This window comes from Tenrec ecaudatus, chromosome 2, assembly GCF_050624435.1.
Source record: "Tenrec ecaudatus isolate mTenEca1 chromosome 2, mTenEca1.hap1, whole genome shotgun sequence".
Classification (NCBI taxonomy): Eukaryota; Metazoa; Chordata; class Mammalia; order Afrosoricida; family Tenrecidae; genus Tenrec; species Tenrec ecaudatus.
In genome coordinates this window covers 202,454,574-202,474,957 of record NC_134531.1, presented here as the reverse complement: position 1 = coordinate 202,474,957, position 20,384 = coordinate 202,454,574, and the positions used below count along the sequence as shown (strand labels likewise).

General features: G+C 37.9%; 1 pseudogene; it reads right to left on the bottom strand.

Moving 5' to 3' along the window:
• LOC142440435 (large ribosomal subunit protein eL8 pseudogene) overlaps window positions 1-19,002 on the bottom strand; it is a 116,119-nt pseudogene extending 97,117 nt beyond the window's left edge.
• Window positions 19,003-20,384: the final 1,382 nt, after the last annotated feature.

Genomic DNA, 20,384 nt, shown 5'->3' with positions numbered 1-20,384 from the left:
TAAGCACATCTATCTTCCTTTCAAAAGTCATTCTTACACACATGCTGCAATATATTTATTCAATATTTTGTTTATAAAATGCTACAAGTTATTCTATCTTTCATAAAAGTGATTATTCCTATTATACAGTCATTTATTATTTCTATCATGCAGAATTTCAACCTACAATTTATCTTAGGAAACTTTTGCTTTCTCGTGTTTTAAAAAACCCTATTATAATGTTATCTCTAAAATTCAAATAATGCATCTAATTAATACTCAAAGGATCGGTGAGAGTAAAAGTAATTGAGAAATAAGTCATTGAAGAGATTTAATCATTTCTGGAAGTTACAGATAATTAAAAGCTTTCCCTGATGATTTAGAGATATAAGTACATAGCATTCTCCAAAATGAAATTGCATGTACATTATTGAACATTAAACACTTCCCATCTTATGGCTTGCTTAGATAAAAGCTTACACTATGAAAATGAAAAAAATATGAGAGAGAAAGTTCATTGATGGGATTTCAAAAAGCATCTTATTGGACTTTACAATAGAGAGCTCCAGGAGGATAATAGTATTAGCAGAGAGAAGATAAACATTCAAGATCTGCGCTCAGGTTTGGGTGTATTTGATTATTTTAGTGATTCATATTTTCATTTATAATGAAAATTTTAAAAGTTAATATAAAATATATCCATATTAACATATTTGTGCTTATCATATGGTGAATCTTCATTTTATTATTTATTAATGTTTGTCACTTTTCTTATTTGCTTACTAATTCAAACAATTATTTTAAAGCACTAGATCAAAGTTTGCCAGCATTTTAATTTATTATGAGGATAGTCAGAATATCCATTTTGGTAGGCTGCGTAATTTTATCATTTTATTTCAGGGAGAGTAGAGTGTGTGACACACATGGGCAACCTCACCATCATCACCGAATTCCTCCTCATGGACATCACAAGCTCTCGGGAGCTCCAAGTCTTGCAAGGTCTGCTTTTTCTACTGATTTATCTGGGATCCATGGCAGGAAATTTTCTAACGCTTACTGTCATTATAACAGACAAGCACCTTCATTTCCCAATGTACTTCTTTATAGCCAACTTATCCTTGCTAGATTTTTGCTGTATTTCAGTAACTGTTCCCAAATCGGTTTTAAATTCTCTGATGGACAGTAGAATGATTTCTCTCAGAGAATGTGCGGCTCAAGTTTTTCTGTTTCTCTTATTTTCAGCCACAGAGTTTTTTCTTCTTGTGGTCATGTCCTATGACCGCTATGTTGCCATTTGTCAGCCTCTGCATTATCAGCTCATCATGACTCCACGGCTGTGCACACAGATCTCGGGTTGCATGTGGGCCAGTGGGCTGGTGTATTCAGCAATCCATACAGGCACCATGTTCTGGCTGCCCTTCACAAAATCCAATGTCATTCACCAGTTTTTCTGTGACATTCCTCAAATACTGAGCATTTCATCCCAGTCTGTGCAGTTTTCTGAAACAGTGGCTATTGAAGTTAGTTCTGGCTTTTTGTTAATCTGTTTCCTTGTCTTACTCGCCTCCTATATTAATGTATTTTCTACTGTGCTCCGGATGAAATCTATGGAAGCCCGAAACAAAGCCTTATCTACCTGCTCCCCACAGTTAGCTACAGTTGTTTTGTTTTTAATCTCTGCGATATTTGGTTGCTTGGGTCCCACCTCAAATGTATCAGCTGTTCAAAACTTTTTCACATCTGTGTTCTACTCCATAGTGCCCGCCTTTGTCAATCCACTTATCTTTAGCCTGAGGAACAAGGAAATCAAGAGTGCTCTTGGCAGAATGATTTTTAGATATTCCAAGTGCCCCTAAGTCTTTTGGTTCCTATGTGTTTGTGTGCTCCTTTGATTGACTGGATATAACATTTCAATTATCTAGTCTTTACCATTGACATTCAAATAAAGTTGAAAATTTAAGCCATTTTGGTATTTGAGAAATATTGGGAGTATATAAATAAAAAGCACTTAATTATTTTAAAAATCTTTACTTATGTTTAATGTTTTATTATTACTATTGAAACTTTTTTGAATAATTTGAAAAATTATTATATGTTAAATATTGGGTTCATAGTGCAATTTTAATAATCCAATAGTATTTTCCATGAAGAAAAATACTATGACATTAAATCATACTCTCTTGCTTTCTATCATTGTTTGATATTGTTGGAATGAAACTCAAAATTATTCAATGATTTTTTTCTTAATTTTAAAAATGTGCACACAAAATATGCTCTAAGTTAATAATTTCTACCCATAACATTCACTGTAATTTGTCAGATATTTTCATATTGTTTCTGCATTTTTGTAATTTTTTCCAAAGTAGTTTCACTTTTATTAATTTAGACTCACTCACCAAAAACTTAATTTCTGCCTCAACTTACTTGGTGATACCTGCTAACCACAAGATTAGAATGTTAAAATGATGAGATTAGCTGCTCACACAGAGTTATATTCCCCAAAACACTTTATGGTTACTATGAGTCAAAATGGACTTATTGGGAGTGATTGAGCTGGCATTTTATTCTCATATAGATATTTTAAGTGAAATCCTTATTATTGGTATTCCTTGGTTTTTTGTTTAAAATTTATTTCTGTTTGTGAATTTGGTTCATTTGTTTCTATAGAAGTATTTTTTCAATGTTACACTTTTTATTGCATTATATTTATTTGATCATATATTTGAATTGTGATAGTTTTTGTTTCTAATATGCCAGCACTCTATGTTCCTATTGTGATAGGTAGGTTTATTGTGCCAACCTTGGCAATGAACACATATGGGATTGATTGTAGGGAGAGAGATATGGCTTTGTGAGCCTCACCTATCTTGTCTTTTGCTCTTTGATGATCAGATCATATGTGGCTGCCTTAGCTTGTTCTCTGCCTCAATTTGCCAGCTACACTAATTGTGACATATTTAACCCATTGACTGTGTCACTGTAGTTTGAGGTTCCTTCCTGATCTGCTTCTCCGTGTTACTTGAACTGGGGACTGTTGGACCCTATCATCTGATTGTCTGTTGTTGACCTGCCTTGCTGTTTGCTCCTTGTGGCTCAAGAGCCTGAGTTGCTCTACAGAGGACTACCCAGTGGCCCTCAAGACTTGCAAGACTGTCAGTGTATTAGCTTTCTCACAGAAGTGCATTGCACTGGGCCATTTGTACTGCTCTATAGATTAATTAATTGTTTGTTTCTTATGTAATCTATCTAATATCTGTCTATCTACATATCTTTTTATCTATCTATCTAAATATATATAAAACCATAAGTGTCCTGTTTTGTTTCTCTAGAGAACCCTCTCTAAATACCTATATACTTCAATATGACTGAATTGTATGCTCTTGTAAGTTATAATTTTTTTAAGTAACTACAGAGAGAAACACATCACCAAGAAACTCTATTTATTGCAGTTTTCTAAATGGAGACTTAAAGTTCAACATTTCCAATTCAAAACTTAATTATAGAGATAATAAAAGATACTTGGTTTGCACCCTAAGTAGACAAATTACTGTTTGTATTCATGGAAAAAAGAGTGGTACCATACATACATAAACCTATCATTGGACACCTGATTTTGCTAAAGTTGTATACAAAATGTAAATAATTCTCTGGAGGTCTGAAGAATAGAAATATTACAGATGATGCTTAGATTAGATACTAATAATGATTCAAATAGCTTGTGGCTTTTGTTAATGTTAACATCTGACAGCTCATATAAGCTGGTAGAAATGAGAGCTGTATTTAAAAAATACAATTTAATATGATATCCATGATTCCTATATTGACACTTCTATAGTAATTTCCTATATTGACACTCCTATAGTAATGTCCTTAAGAGTCACCTTTAGAATGTCTGCGTATTATATCTTGAAGCTGGCATTCATTTAAATGACTTTATCCTAAAATTTGAGGATATTTATACATAGTTTTAAAAGTTCTCATTTTTCCTTTTTCTTCAAATATTGGTAAACTTCAACTAATAAAATATTGAGTTGAAATAGTAGTAACAGTCAGGATAAGAGCCTCTACTTACAAATCACACAGGTAGTTCTATTAATTTAAGTGACACATAAGGATTAATTAATATTCAATATGGACATCTGTTTGTATTTTCCCCAGTATCTTAAGTAATTATAATAAATGGAAAGAGTATAGATTTCGTTTTGTTTTGTGTAATTCAAATGGATCAGTGAAGCTGAACTGCCTCTGATAGCAATGCAATTTGTCTACAATGTCTTAATCTAGGAATGCGTACATCATTCTAAATCTCAGGTTGCTAAATTTATATACAATCTTTATCACACATGTGGGTTCACATTAGTAATTATCATCATTAGTAATTTTCATCCATGTCAATAGTTAGACACCTGGATGTTAGCTTGTTTTCACTTACATTTTCTGTGAAAACAAGCTAACATCCAGGTGTCTAAGTATTGACATTCTGATGTTAAACTGTGTCACATTTGTCTATGCTGCATTTTTCCAGTTACTAATGAATCACTTTGGGGAAAAAATGAAGTTTTCTCTTCCTATAAAGATTTACACTTGAAAACCCATGGGAACAGTTCTACCTTGTCTTATAATGTCGCTATGAGATGGAATTGACTTTAAAGGCAGTGAGTTTGAGTTTTAAAGGTTGTTTTTTGAGTTAGTGGATTAAAACTTCGCATATTTTAGGGTCATGTGGAAAGTGGAAATTCTCTCTCAAAACACTTTATATTCTCTTTATTCAGTTTCTGATTATATTTATTGATTTGATAAGGATCTATATTCTAATTCTTTGTGTATTCTTTGTATATTTGCAGGAAGAGAAACTACCCCTCTGTAAGAACAAATTTATTTGAATAACAAATAAAATTATTTTTTGTGAATTTTCTGGGTTGACATATCATTTAAATGGTTTGTACCAAAAAAAGTTTATGCCAATGCAAAAGGTTAAAGGTATCCATATTTTCTGAATTTCTGTATTTTAAAACTTGGCTTTTCATCTCTCTACTGTATATTGATTTAAAGCAAATAATAGAGCTGGGTTTTTCACTTCCCCTTGTAGAGTTTACTTTTCCTCTCTAGCTGCTTTTCCATTTCCTAATGTGTGTGTGTGTAAAGGTGTATAATAAATCAGGAAAATTGGATAGGAATTTTGGCATTGAGCTATGGTATTAATGTAGAATATTGAAAGGACCACAGATTCCCAGGAAAGCAAACCACTCTATCTTTAACATGCAACCACAATGCTCCTTAGGAATAAGGATGACAAAACTTCAACTTATCCACGTTGGAGACCAATTCCTTGCATGGACATCATGCCTGATAAACTAGAGAGTCAGTGAAAAAGAGAAAGAGGGTCAATGAGATGGATGGACACAGTGGATGTCATAATTGGCTGCAACATAATGTTCTGTTTCATGGGACACATGGCCTCTACGAGTTAGCTAGAACTCTATGTCACCTCACAACAACAGTAGGATCTGCATAAAAATCAACTTTCGTTGACATCTAGCCTCCTCTTAAGGATGGTATTAGATTTTACTGGGGAACAAATGTATACAAATATATTTCCCATTTTATGACTGAGGAACGTTGACAGAGTGAGGGCTGGGGCTTCCTGCAGCCCACTTGAGTTAGCGCTGCAATAGGAAGCAGTGAATGAGCCTTTCAGAAAGGTTCCGCTTGAGTACATTACAAAATACTGTTGTGAGAATCCAGTCTAGTGTTGCAGGCTGCTAGCAGTGGTTCCCTGGATTTTCTTCCCAAAGAGCTCTTCCAAAGAGTACATCAAAGGAGTTTTGGTCATCAATATAAAAATGAACAAAGATAAACTGAGACAATATTACTAATATAGTTTTGTGTTAATATTTTTGATATATTTTAGAAATCAGCAATATTTCCCACAATTCTACATATTATTTCATTGACCATAATTCTGTGTGCCTAACTCAATATAGAACTTAAATCATAATGATAATTATAATCAACTGAATTAATTTTTATGAATTCTCTATATTCTAGTATCTTACTGTTAGAAAATGGGCACAATAAAAATCAAATAATTTTAAATAACATCCCTTTCCTCATGCTAGGCTTTATAAGGTTAACTAATCATGAAGCTCAGCATATTTTGGAGAGAGATAGAGGTGGCTGGATTAAGTCTGTGTATCCTGCTTGTTATATCAGGGAGACAATGAAAAAGAGGATGATCTTCAATGAAATAGATTGATGCTGTGGCTGCAACACTTGGTTCACACATGACGACAATGGTGAGAATGGTGCAGGACTTGGTGTTGCTCTGTTCTGGGGACAATGTGGTGCTGTGAGTTAGAACCAACTGGATTGCACAGAAAAGGAACACAACACCTATGTAGGGTTAAAAAACAAAACAAACAAACAAAATGGAGAAACAAATAATAACTCATAGTAAATGGAAGCAGAACATTTTACAATAAGTGTGTAGATGAGTCTGAACAATATTTTATTAACATCAAGTCAGGAAGGACCGAGTGTGTGTCTACAGGACAAGATAAAACTTTGTGTTTGGGTTTCCAAGAATGTAACATTTTATGAGTTAAAAGGCTTCTCTCTCTCCCCTGCAGAGGCTGGTGGTTACAAACTGCTCACCTGTGCTTAGTGGCCCAGGATAAAACCAACTAGGCCAGCAGACCTCCTTGAACAACCTATTGTTCTCATGTGCCATCCATTCTTTTCCAACGCTTAGTGGTCCGAAGCACACCAGAAGGAAACACTTCCTGGTCCTGAACCAACATCACAATTGACCTGATCCTTGCAACCACTGTCACTACATGTCTTCACGTCTTTCCTTATTTTATTATTATTTTTTTTTACTATTCCTCTACTTTACCAAGCACATACCTCATCAGAAACTGGACTCTTTTGACAACATGTCCAATGTATGTTAGATGAAGTCTTGCCATTCATGCCTTTAGAGTAAGGTGACCAGATTTTAACATTGGTAAAGGGGGACACCCTTGACGGGAGGGGGTGTTCTTGATTGAAAATTTGGTCTATATGGAGCAACAAAAATTTTCATAGAACGCAAAAATAGTATTGTAATATATATTTTTAAATTTCAACATAAGTACAATTTACAAATATAATACATTAAAAATTATGTATTGTATTATTTTATTATTTGGCATATTTCTCATTTGAGTGAAATTCATTAGTAGATTGCTGTCGTTGTTTAAAACGTCATGAAAATTTTCACCAGAATTTGTTTAATTCTATTTCACATATAAAATGGCTTTCAAAGTCTCAACACTTAATTATGATTTTTCTGATGTCCACACTTTATTTACCTTAGAGAAAAATGTGTTAAGTCGCAGCATTAGTTCCTGGTAAGAACAGCATGTATTCCACAATTTTTAGTGCATTATTGTATATAACATGGTTTGTTTCAAAATGGTGAAATATTTCTAACCATTTGTTCTCTATTGTGATTTTTGCTGATGCCCACGATTTAACCTTTTCCTTATCAATATATGTTTTTAATAATGATACCTCATTACAACGTACATATTTGGAAATATAGCATATGAGAAAAGTTGAGAAATATGATCGAATGATTTTTGGACATCATTCCAATTAAGTTCTTGTCTGAATGTAACCCAATGAAAATGTTCAATATCATTGTAATGTACCGTCGACTCTTCTAAGTAATCTATGCAGTTACTTCAGAACTTTTTAACGTGATTCATGATATCTGCACCATTTATTGCACCTTGTTCTTCTAGCTGACTTCTACTTTTAGGTATATGTAATGGAAGAAATTTATTTTCTAACAACTATTGACACTGAAATTTTAAATTATTAACTTCATTTGCTACTTCGATTACCAAAATTTTGTCACCTTCAATAAGTTTTATAGCATTTTGAAAAAAGAGCTGCTTAATTGTGTACAAATCCTAGCCAAATTTTTGAAGATTCTTTTTCAAAAAACTCTTCTAAAATTCTAGGACATTTATCCTGTGATAGAAAGTCGGATTTCAAAGGATCTTTTATTTTGAAAGGCTTTTAACAGCTGGCAAAAAGCTAACCCGCATATTTTACTGTATCCAAATATTTTCTGATATTTGATTCCCGCAGTTTCACAAAATTTGTTAAGCATTTCAACGTGCACAGTGTATATATAGAAATAAGAATATATTTTAGTAACAATATTTTCCACATCTATGGGCAACAAATCAGCAGCTGTTTGAATGGCGATATGTATTATGTGCGTTACACAACTAACACCAATAATGTTTTGATTAAAGTTTTTGTTTAATTTATAACAAATATTATTTGTATCTCTTCTCACTTTTCCTCCAAAATTTGCATTCGTGTTGTCTGCACAATATGCAATCATTTTGTTTTAAATTGTTTTTTTCCCCAAAACATTAATAGTGGAACTGAAAATTATTTCAGAAGTTTCACCAGGCACAGAAACGAAATCTAAAATTCTAATTTTTAATCCAGTTTCAGAATAAAAAAATCTAATAATTGTTGGAAATAGCTTTATATCCTTATGATTAGATGCATCAGAATATGCAGATACAAAATTATTTTTTTCTAGATTTCTGTTTAATTATGAAAATGCATATTGGGAAAGCACATTACACACAATTGCCTCGGATTTTGTTCTGACACAGGCAAATTTTTTTGTTGATTAACTTTTTGACAACTTGTGATGTGCAGTCCATAGTTCTGAAGGAATGATTTTGATTAATAGCATGAAAAGACATAAGTCCTTCTGCTAATGCTAATTTCTTTTCTTTGTCTGCATAAGTTGCATTCTGAAAATATTCCTATGTTTTGGAGGAAGATTCAGCAGTATTTAAATATCTTTTATGTTTTTTTGTCTCCAAGTGCTTTGAAATATCATTCTTCCCGCCATGCAAAACAGAAAAATTCACCATTACATTTCTCACATTTTACCATGTAATCGCTTTTGTTTTTTTTTTAATAAAAGGAAATTCACTTCTTAGATCATCATTGAATTTGCATCCTCTTTTCTTACTCATGTTAAAAATCTAAAAAAAGTAATTTAAAATTATATTATAAATTATTATACAGATTTCTTAGAAACACAGCAAGTAGGTACATAATTACATGAACATATTTTGTTAGCTTATAAATTAAATTAACCTGATTGTTATAAAGTAACTATATTTTAAATTATTTTAATTTTAATCCTATATATTTTTTTGTTTTAAACGTTTTATTAGGGGCTTATACAACTCTTATCACAGTCCATACATATTCATACATCAATTGTATAAAGTACATCTGTACATTCTTTGCCCTAATCATTTTCTTTTCTTTCTTTCTTTTCCCTTGTCTTTTTTTACATTTTATTAGGGACTCATACATCTCTTATCACAATCCATACATATACATACATCAGTTGTATAAAGCACATCCATACATTCCCCACCCCAATCATTCTCAAAGCATTTGCTCTCCACTTAAGCCTTTTGCATCAGGTCCTCTTTTTTTTCCCCCTCCCTCCCCGCTCCCCACTCACTCATGTGCCCTTTGTAATTTATACATCGTTATTTTGTCACATCTTGCTCTATCCAGAGTCTCCCTTCGCCCCCTTCTCTGTCGTCCCTCTCCCAGGGAGGAGGTCACATGTGGATCCCTGTAATCAGTTCCCCCTTTCCAACCCACTCACCCTACGCTCTCCCAGCATCGCCCCTCACACCCTTGGTCCTGAAAGTATCATCCACCCTGGATTCCCTGTGCCTCCAGCCCTCATATGTACCAGTGTACAGCCTCTGTCCTATCCAGCCCTGCAAGGTAGAATTGGGATCATGGTAGTTGGGGGGAGGAAGCATCCAGGATCTGGGGGAAAGCTGTGCTCTTCGTCGGTACTACCTTGCACCCTGACTGACCCATCTCCTCTCCTAAGCCACTCTATGAGGGGATCTCCATTGGCTGACACTTGGGCCTTGGGTCTCCACTCTGCACTTCCCCCTTCATTCAATGTGGTATATATATATATAAATATATATATATATACACATACACACACATATTCTTTTTTTTTTTTTCACATGATGCCTTATACCTGGTCCCTTTGGCACCTCGTGATCGCACTGGCTGGTGTGCTTCTTCCATGTGGGCTTTTTTGCTTCTGAGCTAGATGGCCACTTGTTTATCTTCAAGCCTTTAAGACTCCAGACACTATCTCTTTTGATAGCCGGACACCATCCGCTTTCTTCACCACATTTGCTTATGCACCCATTTGTCTTAAGCGATCCTATCATGGAGGCGTGCAGCCAATGATATGATGATTTTTTGTTCTTTGATGCCTGATAACTGATCCCTTTGGGATCACTCGCTCACACAGGCTGGTGTGTTCTTCCATGTGGGCTTTGTTGCTTCTGAGCTAGATGGCCGCTTGTTTATCTTCAAGCCTCTAAGACCCCAGATGATTTCTCTTTTGATAGCCGGGCACCATCAGCTTTCTTCAACACATTTACTTGTTCACCCACTTTGGCTTCAGCAGTTGTGTCGGGAGAGTGAGTATCATAGAGTACCAATTTAATAAACGAAAGTATTCATGCATTGAGGGAGTGCTTGAGTAGAGGCCCAAGGTCCTTCTGCCACCTTAATATTAAACCTATAAATGTAGAAAATTAGATCTATTTCCCTATCCTCATATATATGTTTGCATGTACACGTCTTTGTCTAGACCTCCATAAATTCCCCTTGACTCCCAGCTCCTTCCTCCCTCTCCCTTGACTTTCCTCCTGCCCCACCACCATGCTCCGTCCCCACCTGGGCTACAGCTATACATCTTCTCTACGCAACCTTACCCTTGATCATTCCCCATCAGGCCTGTCACTCCCCCCTCACTACCATTTTGGGTCCCATATTGTTCCCTGGTCCCTGTGTTTGTTAACACCACTTCCTTACCCTCCTCCCCCTCCACCACCCGGATATGTCTGTCCCCCACGGAACTGTCTGTCCTATTGTTTTTCCTCCAGATAGTTCATCCAGCCTGTCCTATTCAGACAGACCTGTGGAGACACTAACATGCACGAAAACAGGACAGAGGAAAACAAAGCAACAGTATACAACCAGACAATAAAACAACAAAAACAAACCACTGACAAAGAACAAAACAAAACACTTCACAAAAGAAAGGCTTGTAGTTCGTTCAAGGATCGTTTGCTGGCCCATAGGAGCGTTTTCCAGTCCAGTCTGTTGGGGCACCACGCCCTGGCCCAAAGTTGACTTTCGGCATTCCCTGGGGACCTTGCCACTCCATTCCCTTGCTGTTCCACTGCACTCCCCCAGTGCTTTGCCTCGGTGTGATGGGATCAGATCAGGTGCAATTCCCACATTGTGTCTCCGGTGCTGTCCCCTGTATCGCCCTTAGTCACTGAGGGGCATCATGTCTCATAGTGGGGCCAGCCTTGTTGTTCTCTCTGTGGACTGGCTGCTCTACTCAGGAACATCATCCTCACGGCCTCGTAGGCCAGGCTGTGTTCCACTGTCCCCTCTGCCCTTCATCTGCTCCCGTGTGCTCTGATCAGATATGTCCATCTCCCGGAGCTGCAGAATCAATGTCATCCTTGTAACAAATTCTTTTCGGGGGAGGGGCAGGAATCCACTTAATTTTTGGTGCTGGGCCCTACTCCATGCCGGGATATTGCATTCACACCTTGCAGCACTGGGTTGAAGTCTGGTCCCACTTTCCCTGTGGAGATATAAACAATACCCTCCTCTTGGGTGGATTAGTGCCCCATGCCCCCACTTCCCTTTTCTTCCTTATATTCATCCTTTTATTTTCCTTTCTCCACCTCCTCCACTGTTGTCTACCATGTGAATCCCTGGTTTTGATCTGGTCTCTGCCATACTACACAGACTTCACCCCAGAAATGTTTGTATACAGTAGCTTTTTCCCCTATGCCACTTTTGCATTAAAAAAAATTTTTTTTAATTTTTTAATTAAAACAATTTTTTTAATACTTACCTCAGCGGGCTCATGTACTTGTCTGACTTACCTCGCTTAGCATGATTTCCTCCAGTTCTTCCCATGCCACTATGTGCCTCATACGTTCATCACTGCTTTTTAGTGATGCGTAGTACTCCATTGTATGTATATACCACAGTTTTTTAATCCAATCGTCAGTTGATGGAAATTTGGGTTGCTTCCAGCTCCTTGCAATAGTGAACTGTGCCGCAATGAACATTGGAGCACAGGTGTCTGGTCTTGGTTTGTTTCTTGCCTCTTCTGGGTATATGCCCAGTAGGGGGATTGCTGGGTCATATGGTAACTCTATTTCCATGTGTTTTAGGTATCGCCAGATTGATTTCCATAGTGGCTGTACATACTTACAGGCCCACCAGCAGTGGATGAGAGTTCCTGTCTCCCGACAGCCACTCCAACACTTGTTGCTTTCTGATTTTTTGAATTGGGCTACCTTTGAGGGTGTCAGGCGGTACCTCATTGTTGTTTTAATTTCCATTTCTCTTATGGCTAAAGATCGGGAACATTTTCTCATATGTTTGTTGGCCATTCGGATTTCTGTCCCTGTAAAATTTCTGTTCAAGTCCTTTGCCCACCTTTCAAGTGGGCTATTGGTTTTTTTTTCTTTTTGGAAGCTATCAGAGTAGTGTAGATTTTAGTAATAAGACCTTTGTCTGATGTGTCATTGCTAAAGATGTTTTCCCAGTCTGTGGAATCTCTTATTACTCTCTTGGTGAATTCTTTAGATGTACACATGTGTTTTATCTTCAGTATATCCCATTTGTCGATTTGTGCCTCCTCTGTGTTTGTGTCCTTCCCTATTTTTGATAGCCTGTGTATTCCCTGCGCCAAAGTTCTCAAGTTGGTCCCAATTCCCTCATTGATGGCCCTAATAGTTTGGGGTTTAACTTCAAGGTCTGTGATCCACATTGAGTTTATTCTTGTGCATGAGTGAGATAAGGGTCTTGCTTCATTTTTCTGCATGTGGATATCCATTTTTTCCAGCACCACTTGTTAAAGAGGGCATTGGCTTCCCATTTGATATATTTGGGGCCCTTATCAAAGATCAGCTGTGTGTATGCTGATGCTTTTATTTCTGGGTTTTCAGGTCTCTTCCATTGGTCTGAGTATCTGTCATTGTACCAATACCATGCAGTTTTGAGAACTGTGGCTGCATAGTATGTGCCAAAGTCAGGTAAAGCAAGCCCTCCCACGGTGTCCTTCTTCTTGAGGAGTTCTCTGCTAATTCTGGGTTTCTTCCCTCTCCATATGAAGTTGGTAATCAGTTTTTCCATTTCTTTGAAGAAAGATGATGGTAATTGTATCGAGATAGCATCAAACTTATATAGTGCTTTTGGCAGAACTGACATTTTAACTATATTAATTCTCCCAATCCAAGAGCATGGAATATTCTTCCATTTGTTGAGGTCGCTCTTGGTTTCTTGTAATAGTGTTCTATAGTTTTCCCTATGTAGATCTTTTGTTTTTTTAGTCAGGTGTATCCCTAGATATTTCAATTTGTGTTTGGCTATTGTGAAGGGTACCACCTTTTTGATCTCTTCTTCTGTGGTCTTATCTGATGTGTATAACAATCCAATGGACTTCTGTTTGTTGATCTTGTATCCTGGCACTCTGCCAAACTCCTCTATTGCTTCCAGTACTCCCCTTGTGGAACTTCTGGGATTTTCCATATATAGAATCATATCATCTGCAAATAAGGATAGTTTCACCTCTTCCTTCCCCAGACGTATACCTTTGATGTCACTTCTTGCCTTATGCTGTTAGCTAAAACCTCCAGCACGATATTAAATAGGAATGGGGACAAGGGGCATCCTTGGCTGGTCCCCTTTTTCAGTGGGATTGTGTTAGTCATTTCTCCATTGACTACCACTTTGGTTGTTGGTTTTTCATATATAGCTTGTATTGTCTTGAGGAACTTTCCTTCCATTCCTATCTTCGCTAGTGTCTTAAACAGGAATTGGTGTTGTATGCTGTCGAATGCTTTTTCTGCGTCTATTGATATAATCATGTGATTCTTAGACTTTTTCACGTCAATGTGACGAATAATACTAATGGTCTTTCGTATGTTGAACCATCCCTGCATCCCTGGTATGAATCCCACTTGGTCATGGTGAATTATTTGTTTTATATACTTTTGTATTCGGTTGGCTAGTATTTTGTTAAGGATTTTTGCATCAATGTTCATTAGGGATATTGGTCTGTAGTTCTCGATTCTTGTGGGATCCTTGCCCGGTTTGGGTATCAGAGTTATACTAGCTTCATAGAAGGAGTTTGGGAGTTTGCCATCTTTTTCTATGTTCTGGAAAAGTTTGTGTAGGATTGGTATTAGTTCTTCCCTGAATGCTTGGTACAATTCTCCAGTGTAGCCATCTGGTCCAGGGGATTTTTTTGTTGGTAATCCCTTGATAACCTTTTCAATTTCTTCTATTGCTATGGGTCTGTTGAGATTCTTGATGTCTGCCGAGGATAGTCTAGGGAGGGATTGTTTTTCCAGGAATTTTTCCATGTCTTCCAAATTGTTGAAATCATTGGAATACAATCCTTCATAGTACCGTGTAACTATCCTTTTGATTTCATTAGGGTCTGTTGTAATGACCCCTCTTTCATCCTTATTCTTGCTATTGAGATTTGTTCCCTCCTTTCTTTGGTTAGGTTTCCCAATGGTCTATCGATCCTGTTTATCCTTTCAAAGAACCAACTTTTAGCGATATTAATTTTTTCCATAATTTTTTTTATTTCCCTCTCCTGAATCTCAGCCCTGATTTTTATAATTTCTTTTCTTTTGCTATTAGTAGGGTTGTCCTGCTGACTCTGCTGTAGTTTTTGTAAATTTTGTGTCAGCGTATCCATCATGATTCTCTCTTCCTTTCTTAGGTGTGCTTGTATTGCTATGAGCCTTCCTCTGTTGACTGCCTTTGCTGTGTCCCATAAGTTTTGGTACGTCGTGTGCTCATTTTCATTGGGTTCTAGAAATTTCCTGATTTCATCTCTGATCTGCAACAGTATGCACTCCTTTTGCAGTAGAGAGTTATTCATCCTCCAATTATTTGCTCTTATTTTCTTTGTCTTCCTTTTGTTGATCTCCAGTCTTATGGCACAGTGGTCATAGAGAGAGGTCTGTATTATTTCAATATGCTTAAATTTATGTACATTTGCCTTATGCCCCAGCGTGTGGTCTGTCTTAGAATATGTGCCATGGGGACTTGAAAAGAATGTTAATTTTTTTTATATTTGGATGAAAAGCTCTGTAACTATCTATTAGGTCAAACTGTCTAATTGTGGTGTTAGCTCTCTAGTCTTTTTGTTTATTTCCTTTCCCTGTGATCCATCCTTCTCAGTGAGTGGTGTGTTGAAGTCACCCACTATAATTGTCATGTCTGTGATTTCTTTCTTAATCTTTTGGAGTGTTTGGTTGACGTATTGAGCTGGTCTCTCATTCAGGGAATATATGTTTACAATGCTTAGTGGTTCATTGTCTGTGATTCCCTTGAGCATTATATAGTGTCCCTCCTTCTCTCTTTTTATGATTTGCACTTTGAGGTCAATTTTATCCGAGATTAGGATTGCAACATCTGCTTTTTTTGTATTGCTGTTTGCTTGTAGGTCCTTCTCCAGCCTTTCATTCTCCGCCTATTTTTGTCTGTAGCCTTGAAATGTGTATCCTGTAGGCAGCAAATTGATGGGTTGTGTTTTCTAACAATTCTGCTAGTCTCAGTCTTTTAATGACTGAGTTCAGGCCATTGATATTCAGGGTTATTATCTCCATGTGTGGACTCTGTGATGCCATTTTATACCTTTTGTGTTGGGAGTTTCCTACTTTCCTTTATCATTAGTGTGTGTTTTGTGTGTACATCCTTCTTGACTTCTTTCCATCCTTAAGCCATTGCTATCTTGGGGTCTGTTTTCTCATTGTTGTGTTCTGGGTGAGGTTGTTCTATGTGTTGGTCTCTTATTTGTGCTTGGTGAGTGTTGTTCTTCTGCCCATACTGAGTCGGTGAGGATCTTTTGTAAGGCTGAGGTTGTTGTAACGTATTTTTTGAGTTTTTCCTTCTCTGGGAAGACTTTTACTTCTCCATCGATCTTGATCGATAATTTGGCTGGGTAGAGTATTCTTGGATTTGCGTTGTTTTCCTCAATTTTTGGAATGTGTTACTCTACTCTCTCCTTTTATTCATAGTTTCTGCTGATAGGTCTGAGCATATCCTTATGTGGAAACCTTTATATGGGATTGCTTGTTTTTCCATAGCTGCTCTCATGATTTTCTCCTTTCCTCAAAGTTGGATAGTTTAACTATTATGTGCCTTGGTGATTTCTTCTTCAGGTCCCTTCGTGCTGGTGTTCTTTAAGCCTCCTGGATGGTTGCCTGGTTTTCATTCTTTAGGCTGGGGCAGTTTTCCTCCAAGAATTCTCTCGCTATTGTTGCAGATGACTTCTTTGTTGTGTCTTCCTCCGGTAGGCCACTAATTCTAATGTTGTTCCGCTTCATAGCTCTTAGGTTTTCTTCGGCTTCTCTGATGCTCTTATTAGATTTTTGTTCACGTTTATTAAAGTCTGCTTGGCTGTCCTCCAAGACACTGATGTGGTTCTCTGATTCCTCCAATCGAGAAACATGATTCTGGTATTGTTTTTCGTTATCTCCTCGCTAAGTTCCCGTATTTCCCTTTGGTATGACATTTATCTCCTCTATCGTTCCATCCTTTTTCTGTATTGTTTCCCTCATATTCTGCATGACTCCAAAAAGCACTTTGAGAGTTTCTTTGTATGGCATCTCAATGTCTGCTATTTCTATGTATGTTGCTATGTTCAGCACATCTTCTGCCTTTGTCTTTTGTGTCTCCTGTTTTTTCGTTGACGTCCTTGGGGCTGATGGCTGTTTGAGTTGAGTTGTTTTTGAGGGACCAGGTGCCATTTTCTAGTCTCTCTCTGGTAGATTTATAGGAATGGTTCTTCAAACTGCCTACAGCTAATTTTGTTATGGGATTAACCTACCACTTTATCTTCCTGTGGCTTCCCTATCAGGGGAGTGCCCCAGATGGCAGGTTGGCTGCCTGCCCCAGTGTTGCAGAGGCTGGACTGAAGTTCCTGCTATTGTTTTGATTATTGATAAGTGTTGGCTGAGCTACCTTATATCCCCAGGTACACAGGCAGGAACTCCCTGGTGAGAAGTCCAAGGAGTATCCTCTGGAGAGCAAGCAGGCCTTTCCCTAGCCTTGGGCTATCTATGCAGGGTGGAGCTCACCTAGCTGGGTGTGGCCCAGGCACAAATTCCCTAGGGCAATGGGAGTGCCCTCTAAGTCTGCAATAGAGTGTGAGAGAGCAAGGTAGGAATAAGAGGGGGAGAAAAATTAAAAATTGAGACTAGACTGTGCAGGGGTATAGGGAAGTGAGGGAAGCCAAAGCCACTATGTAGCTGAGTTGCACTCCCTGCCTGTGTACCTGCAAGGGCTTACTCCTTGCCTCAAGCCCCAGCTGCAGTCCACAACTGAGCCCCAAGAAGAGTCGCAAGAAAGCTGCTAAGCATCCCCCAGAGAAGTAGGGGGACAGAGAGCAGAGATGTTAACAGACGCCGCAGTGTAGTTGAACCTAGATCCCTGCCTGTGGAGCTGGGGGGGTTTGGGTTTAGTCCCTGCTCAGACCATGTGGGGTGGCAAGCTGTTGCTGTGCCTTGAAAAAGCCCCTGCGCAGCCCTCCAAGGCTGTGTGGTAATAGAGAGCAGAGACACAAACAGAAGCAACAATGTAGCTGCACCCTGATCCCTGCCAGTGGAGCTGCAAGTGTCCTGTCCCTGCCCTGAGGCAGGTAGGGGAAAACTGTGGCTGTGCTGAGATCAAGCCCTGCTACAGGTTCCAAATGGTCCCGGCTCTGGCAAATACAGCGGCTAGGCTAGGGTCAAGCCCCAGCTGGCTTCCACTGAAGTAAGCCCAAAGCCCCCAACCCCTTAAAACCCTGTATCTGTGCCTACTTATCTTTATGATGCGCCTCCTGTGACCCAGCGACGTTGAACTTCCCTCTAAGCAACTCTCCTGGGCTGGATTCTGTGGAGTCCCTCTGGTATGTGTCACTCCATCGCCATCTTCCCGGAAGTCTCCTTGTTGATCAACTTAACCTCTTTTTCCCACCAGGAGCACTGGTCATGTAGTGGTTATGCATTGAGGGTCCCCAAACCACCAGCAGCTCCTTAGAACAATGGTTGGGCTTTCTACTCTTGTAAACAGTCTTGGAAACCAACACATGCTTCCTATGGGTCATCACTGGCTTGATGGCGGTCAATTTGTCTCTTACTGTTTATGACACTAGCCTTTCCACAATTTCTTATATATAGTTTTTGTTACCTGCATTTTTTATGCTAACTGTGTAATACTTTATGTAATTTTAATTAATAACTATATGAAATTAAAATTAAATGAGTACTGACCAATTAAGAATTAAATGTTAATTAATATTCTCGATTTCACCTCCCTAAGTTCTAAATTTCATTAAATGGTGAAATGGAACTCTATCAAAACACAGAATTAAAAAGGTTTTATGGATTCTTTCACATTTTAATGCCAGTAAGAAATGCTCATGAAAGTTGTATATCAGGACATGTTACAAGTTATTTCTGATCTCCCAAAGTAGCACATCATTCCACAGAAATCCTCAACTGAAAGACATTCTGCTCAAGCTCCCTGGGTCAGCAACCCAGTTCCTGAACTAAGTGCACAGAAGCACCCCATTTCAGGAAGCCACAGGCCAAAGACACTCAGCTCTACTTCAGAGGGCCAGGTAGCCCAGCAGTCCCAATTCAATGTCCAGAGGCGATTCTTTCCACAAGCCAGCCTCCAGCACAAAGCGTTCACTTTTACTTGCTCCCAGGTTTGGAATGCCCAGGACTCTGTTCCATGCTCTGGATCCTTGTTCTGTTTCTGCTCCTCTAATGTTATAACTGGTTCTGCATCCAGGTAGGTAACTGAGCAGGGATATAGGGCATAAAGTACTCGCTCCATGCTCGGCTCTTGCTAGTAATCAGATTTCTCCTACTGCTTCTCAGAGGGTTCATTTTGTACACAGCAGGTTGTCATTTTAGGGAATCTTGTTCACAATTAATCACAGGTGAATTCTATCAATATATCCTCCACCTCATTCTTACTAAGCCCATGCAGGAAAATGTAAATTGGTCAGAGTTAGACACGTTGTCTGAAAGTTGTTCTCAACCTTCCTAATGCTGTGACCCTTTATTACAGTTCTTCATGTTGTGGTGACCCCCCCAAACCATAAAATTATTTTTGATACTATTTTATAATTGTAATTTTGCTGATGTTATGAATGGGCAACCCTCTGAAAGCGTCGTTCTACCCCCAAAGGGGTCGTGACCCACAGGTTAAGAAGAGTTGCGCTAGAGGTATCACAGTAAATAATTTCTAACTTGCACTAAATATGAATAGTCTATAAATAGACTCCACTACTATTCTGTCAGTTTATCATAATGTGGTGGCTTTGGTGTTGCTGAAGTGCTATAAAAAAGTCACTGATATTTTAAATGTCAGCATGGTCACCCAAAGTAAACGAGGTTCAGTGGCACTTCCAGACTAAGAAGAGACAATGACGATGAAAGCTGCTGCCAAATTTGCTAAGGATCAGAATTTTGAATGTGCAAAATATGAATCCCGGAAATTTGATAGTCATCAAAGTGAAATGAACACATCAAAATGGATATACTAGATTTTAATGAGCTGAAATGGACTGCTATTGGCCTTTGAATCAGAAAATAATATGATATAGTATGCAGGAGATGACACTATAAGGAGAAATAATGGAGGATTCATTGTCAAAAAAAGCATTGAAAAATTAGTCTTGAAGTAAAATGCTGTCTGTGGTATATTTTTCACTTTTGAGGACAAGCAATCAATAAAACTATTACTCAAATTATACACCAACCACAAAGTTAGTGATGGACAAGTTGAAGAATTCTATAGACTTGAGTGTGAAATTGATGAAACATCCCATTAAGGTGCAATTATAATGATTGGTCGTTGGAATGACAAAGGTGGAAGAGGAGAAAATGAAACAGTTGGACATTGAAACTTGATAGTTCACATAATTGAATTTTGCCTGGTCAAAGGGAGGGATTTGTTTATAGCAAACTTCCTTTATCAACAACACAAACAGTAACTATACATATAGACCTCACAGGATGAATTATGAGATGAGGGAGAAATTTAATACCAACGGTTAAACTAGGCCAGTACATAATTGTTCATATGTCAGTTCAGGTTGAAGTTGAAGAAAATTAAAACAAGTCACTGAAAGCAAAAATTTAAACTTGAGTTTATTCCAGCTGAATTTTGAGAACATCTTAAGAAGAGATTGACTGCAAAAAACACTAATG